General features: G+C 54.4%; 1 long non-coding RNA gene across 1 annotated transcript; it reads left to right on the forward strand.

The window, feature by feature from the left end:
* The first annotated feature begins 266 nt into the window (after positions 1-266).
* LOC135810297 (uncharacterized) lies at positions 267-6,259 on the forward strand. The gene is made up of 4 exons (XR_010552310.1): positions 267-648; positions 1,283-1,366; positions 5,555-5,610; positions 5,877-6,259. It is a non-coding gene; the product is annotated as an uncharacterized LOC135810297 (long non-coding RNA).
* The last annotated feature ends 13 nt before the right edge of the window (positions 6,260-6,272 follow it).

Consider the following 6,272-nt stretch of genomic DNA (forward strand, 5'->3'; position numbering starts at 1 on the left):
AAGAGGTGAAAATATCATTCGTATGTGGTGTCTGTTTGTACGGTACAGATCTTGAAGAAACTGTGAAGAAATTTGCTGATGCAGTTTCTGACAAAGGACGAGCGATGTATGAGATATGGGCGTTGGTGTTCAACGTCCTTCATCTCCTGCAAAGTACTGGAGCAGAGAAAGTTAGATGGACACCACCTAGTCGTATATGCATATGCTCCTACACACTAGGAGTAAGTATAGTGTTGATTTAATGTGTTTCTGTGTGCCTGTGTGTGTGTGTGTGTGTGTGTGTGTGTATGTGTGTGTGTGTGTGTGTGTGTGTGTGTGTGTGTGTGTGTCCATGGGTGTGTACTCACATGTGCACACAATGACTTGTAATTCTTCATGTTTGTTCATGTGCCTGTGGTCCTGTATGTGTGTTCATGTGTGCACGTGCATTGTTGTGTTTGTTCTAGTTGTCCAGGTCTGTGTCGGTGTGTGGTTGTAGTAGTTAGTGTAATGGTTGTATAGCAATACTCATCACATTCTCTCTTTTTTCTACAGGTACAATATACTCCACTGCACTATGCAGTCCTCGGGAACAAGATCAATGTTGTCAAGGTGATACTGTCACATGACAGTGATGGTGTCACCTTGGATACTGCACTGCTTGACATTGTAAGTATTTGATTGTGTGCTGTTGTGAAGTGAACAGTAACTACTCGTCCTTCTCACCTGTCTTGTCTCTCTCTCTCTCTCTCTCTCTCTCTCTCTCTCTCTCTCTCTCTTTCTCTCTCTCTCTCTGTCTCTCTCTCTCTCACTCTCTCTCTCTCTCACTCTCTTTCTCTTTCTCTCTTTCTCTCTCTCTCACACTCTCTCTCTCACACACACACTCTCTCTCTCTCTTTCTTTCTCTGAATGGACAGAGTGTTTGATTGTGTTTGTTAGAACGAGTAAGGAGTGATGAGTTGTTGTTATTGTAACGAGTACAAGGAAGACATGCAGTTGTTCCTGACGAAGAGCTGTGATGATCATGTCTTTCCCTTCTCCTCATAGTTTCCTTTTACATTTTTTGAAAATTTTCGAAGAGTGAAACGAATGGAAGTGCTTGGATACAGTTCTAGGACAGGGATGTCAATGAGGAAGATGTTGTTTGTCATGTGAGTTATTTCAAGAGGTCATTGGCTAGTCATCGTCGATAATGTGCTTGTTGTGCTGCATGGTTCATTTTCGTGAGATTGTAAATTTCTTCGTTTTTTGAATGAGTATATCTGTTGTTGTTTTGCTTTTGATGTGTTGTTGTGCTACTCAGAGTGGTCTCACAGCATTGGGGCTAGCAAAGCTACATGGTCATGATGAATGTGTGCAGCTTCTCATACAACATGAAGCTGAAAAGGTATGTGGTTATTTTGTAGTTCATGAGTGAGTAAATTATGTATGTAGCGTGTGGAGTGTGTAATGGTGGAGTATGGCTGAATCACTGACTGGCATGAAACCAGAAATGCCAATCAGCTGGGTCTGTTTCGCGTACTCGGGATTTTTGATTTTCTGTACTTGTCAGTGTTTTGCGTGCTAACGTGTACTGACGTGTGTTGTCGGTTTTGACACACACATGCACGTCGCTCCCTGAATTTGTACTGAAAGATAGATGTGACTTGTACCCAGGACAGAATGTTTTGTGATATCTGAAGTCGTAACATGGCAAGCACTCACTTTGCAAGGATATTCATTACTCAGCTTGTGCTTGCCATGCTACTACTACATGGTTACGGAAACAAATTCACGGTTCACGTGAGACTCAGCTGCAGGCTGAGTTTTCCGTTTCCGTAGGAACGCCACCACCCTCTAGGATCAGCTTAGCTGATAAGTCTTTGTAATTTTTCCCTACCTTTGCTCAAATTCTGTATTGCGGATGTAGGAGTTATTTTCAGTACAATTACGGGAAAGTACGGAATTTAGCCAGCACTGCTAAACTATTATTTGTGTGATATTGTCACGCAAACAACTCTTTACCAGTGTATATATATATACCAGTAAATTAGAGAGATTGAGATTCTGTGGGGAGAACTGGGCACTGTGAGGGAAATGTTGTAGGGAACATTGGGGGGGGGGGGGCTGTGGGGATGTATAGGGCAGGGGAGGGGGCTGTGAGGATGTGTAGGGGCACATTTGGGGGGGGGGGGGCTGTGAGGATGTGGAGTAGGCCTTGGCGGATAATGCTCGAAAAGGTGGCAGATTCTGCTTTTTTTGCACCGAAATTGGCAGAACCATACAAACATTATGGCGGGCCATTCCTCGAATTCTGCTCCATTTCTTTATCCACATACCAAACATGCATGAAACTTACCAGAAAAAGTACCGAATTCTGCCAATTTTCTGCCGGCATTATCCGCCAAGGCCTAGCAGGGGGGGGGGGCTGTGAGGATGTGGAGGGGCAGGGGAGTGAGGATGTGTAGGGGCAGAGGAGGGGGGGGGCTGTGAAGATGTGGAGGGGCGGGGGGGGGGGGGGGCTGTGAGGATGTGTATGGGCAGATTGGGGGGGGGGGGGCTGTGAGAATGTGTAGGGGCAGATTGGGGGGGGGGGGAGCTGTGATAATGCAAGGGCAGGGGCTGTGAGGATGTGTAGGGGCTTGGGAGGGGGGGGGGGGCTGTGAGAATGTGTAGGGGCAGGGGAGGTAGGGGTGATGTGAGGATGTGTAGGGGCCGGGAGGGGGTGTGAGGATGTGTAGGGGCACATTGGGGGGGGGGGGGGCTGTGAGGATGTATAGGGGCAGGGGAGGGGGCTGTGAGGATGTGTAGGGGCACATTTGTGGGGGGGGGGGGGCTGTGAGGATGTGTAGGGGCAGGGGAGGGGGGGGGGGGCTGTGAGGATGTGGAGGGGCAGGGAGTAGGCCTTGGCGGATAATGCTCGAAAAGGTGGCAGATTCTGCTTTTTTTGCACCGAAATTGGCAGAACCATACAAACCTTATGGCGGGCAATTTCTCGAATTCTGCTCCATTTCTTTATCCACATACCAAACATGCATGAAACTTACCAGAAAAAGTACCGAATTCTGCCAATTTTCTGCCGGCATTATCCGCCAAGGCCTAGCAGGGGGGAGGGTGGGGGGCTGTGAGGATGTGGAGGGGCAGGGGAGTGAGGATGTGTAGGGGCAGAGGAGGGGGGGGGGGCTGTGAAGATGTGGAGGGGCGGGGGGGGGGGCTGTGAGGATGTGGAGGGGCAGATTGGGGGGGGGGGGCTGTGAGAATGAGTAGGGGCAGATTGGAGGGGGGGGAGCTGTGATAATGCATAGGGCAGGGGCTGTGAGGATGTGTAGGGGCTTGGGAAGGGGGGGGGGGCTGTGAGAATGTGTAGGGACAGGGGAGGGAGGGGTGATGTGAGGATGTCTAGGGGCCGGGGAGGGGGTGTGAGGATGTGTAGGGGCAGGGGGGGGGGAGGCTGTGGTGGTTGTAGGGGGTGGGGGGCTGTGTGGATGTGTAGGGGCAGGGGGGGCAAGAGCTGTGAGGATGTGCATACATGTACATGTATGTGTGTGTGTGTGGGGGGGGGTGTACGTGTGTGTGTGTGTGTGTGTGTGTGTGTGTGTTTGTGTGTGTGTGAGGGAGGGGGGTGCATGCGTGGGGGTGGTGGACGTGTGGGGGTGGAGGGGGCGTGTGTGTGGGGGGGAGGGGGGGGAGGGGGTGCAAGTGTGTGTGTGTGGGGGGGGGGGGTGCACATGTGTACATGTATGTGTGTGTGGGGGGGGGGCACGTATGTGTGTGACGTAGGGGGGGGGGGGTGGGGGTGCAAAAGTGTGTGTGTGAGGGGGTGGACGTGTGTGTGTGGGGGGGGGCATGTGCGTGTGTGGAGGGGGGGGGGTGGCAAGGGGGGATGCAAGTGTGTGGGGGGGAGACGTGGGGGAGGGGTGCAAGTGTGTGGGGGGGGGGGGGAAGGGTGCACGTGTGTGTGTGGTGGGGGGGGGGGTGCACGTTCGTGGGGGGGGGGGGCACGTGTGTGTGTGTTGGGGGGGGGGGGGTGCACGTGTGTGTGGGGGGGGGGGGGAGGGGTGCACGTGTGTGTTTGTGGGTGTGGGGGGGGAGGGGGGGGGGGTGGTGCACGTGTGTGTGGGGGGAAAGGTGCATGTGTGTGTGTGTAGGGGGGGGGGAGGTGCACGTGTGTGTGGGGGGGGGGAGTGCACTTGTGTGTGTGGGGCGGGGATGGGGTGCAAGTGTGTGTGTGTGGGTGGGGCACACGTGGTGGGTGGGGGGGGGTGCACGTGTGTGTGGGGGGAATGCACGTGTGTGTGTGGGGGGGGGAGGGGTGCACGTGTGTGTTTGTGGGTGTGGGGGGGGGAGGGGTGGTGCACGTGTGTGTGTGGGGGGGGGGGGGTGCACGTGTGTGTGTGTAGGGGGGGGGGGGGAGTGCACTTGTGTGTGTGGGGGGGGGGGGGAGGGGGTGCACGTGTGTGTGTGTGTGGGGATGTGCACGTGTGTGTGGGGGGGGGGTGCACGTGTGTGTGTGTGGGTGGGGGGGGGGGGGGGGGGTGCACGTGTGTGTGGGGGGGGGGTGGGGCACACGTGTGGGGGGGGGGGGGGGGTGCACGTGTGTGTGTTTGTGGGGATGTGCACGTGTGTGTGTGGGGGGGGGGGGTGCACGTGTGTGTGTGGGGGGCGGGGATGGGGTGCACGTGTGTGTGTGTGGGTGGGGCACACGTGTGGGTGGGGGGGGGGGGTGCAGGTGTGTGTGGGGGGAATGCACGTGTGTGTGTGGGGGGGGGGGGGAGGGGTGCACGTGTGTGTTTGTGGGTGTGTGGGGGGGGGGGGGGGGGGTGGTGCACGTGTGTGTGTGGGGGGGGGGGGTGCACGTGTGTGTGTGTAGGGGGGGGGGGGGAGTGCACTTGTGTGTGTGGGGGGGGGGGGGGGGGAGGGGGTGCACGTGTGTGTGGGGGGGGGGATGTGCACGTGTGTGTGTGGGGGGAGGTGCACGTGTGTGTGTGTGTGGGGATGTGCACGTGTGTGTGTGGGGGGGGGGGGATGTGCACGTGTGTGTGTGTGGGGGGGGGGGGTACACGTGTGTGTGTGTGGGGGGGGTACACGTGTGTGTGTGTGGGGGGGGTACACGTGTGTGTGTGGGGGGGGGGGGGGGGAGGGTACACGTGTGTGTGTGGGGGGGGGTACACGTGTGTGTGTGTGGGGGGGGGGTACACGTGTGTGTGTGGGGAGGGTACACGTGTGTGTGTGGGGGGGGGGGTACACGTGTGTGTGTGGGGGGGGGGGGGGTACACGTGTGTGTGGGGGGGGGGTACACGTGTGTGTGTGGGGGGGGTACACGTGTGTGTGTGTGGGGGGTACACGTGTGTGTGGGGGGGGGGGGGTACACGTGGTGTGTGGTGGGGGGGGGGTGGTACACGTGTGTGTGTGGGGGGTACACCTGTGTGTGTGGGGGGGGGGGGGTACACTTGTGTGTGTGTGGGGGGGGGGGGGGGGGGTACACTTGTGTGTGTGTGGGGGGGGGGGGTACACTTGTGTGTGTGTGTGTGTGTGTGTGTCTATCCTGTAAACTACATGTAACTGAAGTGACTATTTTCTTGTTTTTTTTGTCCAGGTTATCTATGGCCAGGCAAAGAAGAAAAAGCTAAACACACGTTCAAACTGACTCTGGTAAGTGCGAAATGACAAGTCATACTGCTTGTCCTTTAACGAAAAAATAACCAGAAATTCTGAAGCCATCTTATGCCCCCGCCCCACCAGAATTGTCATCCGACATGTTGTCATCGTTACCGTAATGGTGGATTTCTCTGTCCTTTGGTCAATATTGATTTCACAAAAGGCTGATATTTCTTGTACATCTCACCCCTTGGAGTACTGAATTAAACTGATTGAATGAGTGTGCGTTCTCTTCTCTTGTGATTTTGCTTTGTAAACAGTTGCCATGCCGACTCGGAAAGTTGAAACGTAGCCAGATGAGGACCCTAATTTACACGAAACCCGTGACCTGATTTTACATGCATGAACACGTCGCAATTTTCTACCATGTGTAGTCAATTCTACCGCGTGTAGTCAATTCTACCGAATGTGTAAAATAATTACACTGTACATTTTTGGTAAATTGCTGGACGTAGGCAGTAAACTTACCAGCTGGTTGATTTTGTTCTTACATTACACAGTGTCTGCTGAATACATAACATACATTATATTTTCCATACTCTTTACCGCTAAATTTCATGAATAATTCTGATTAGTGCTCTCGCCTGGTGTATAAACTGCATACAAGTGGCTAATTGGTGTTCTATGCCTGTTTACAATGTGATTTAAGTTCATTT

This window comes from Sycon ciliatum, chromosome 2, assembly GCF_964019385.1.
Source record: "Sycon ciliatum chromosome 2, ocSycCili1.1, whole genome shotgun sequence".
Classification (NCBI taxonomy): domain Eukaryota; kingdom Metazoa; phylum Porifera; class Calcarea; order Leucosolenida; family Sycettidae; genus Sycon; species Sycon ciliatum.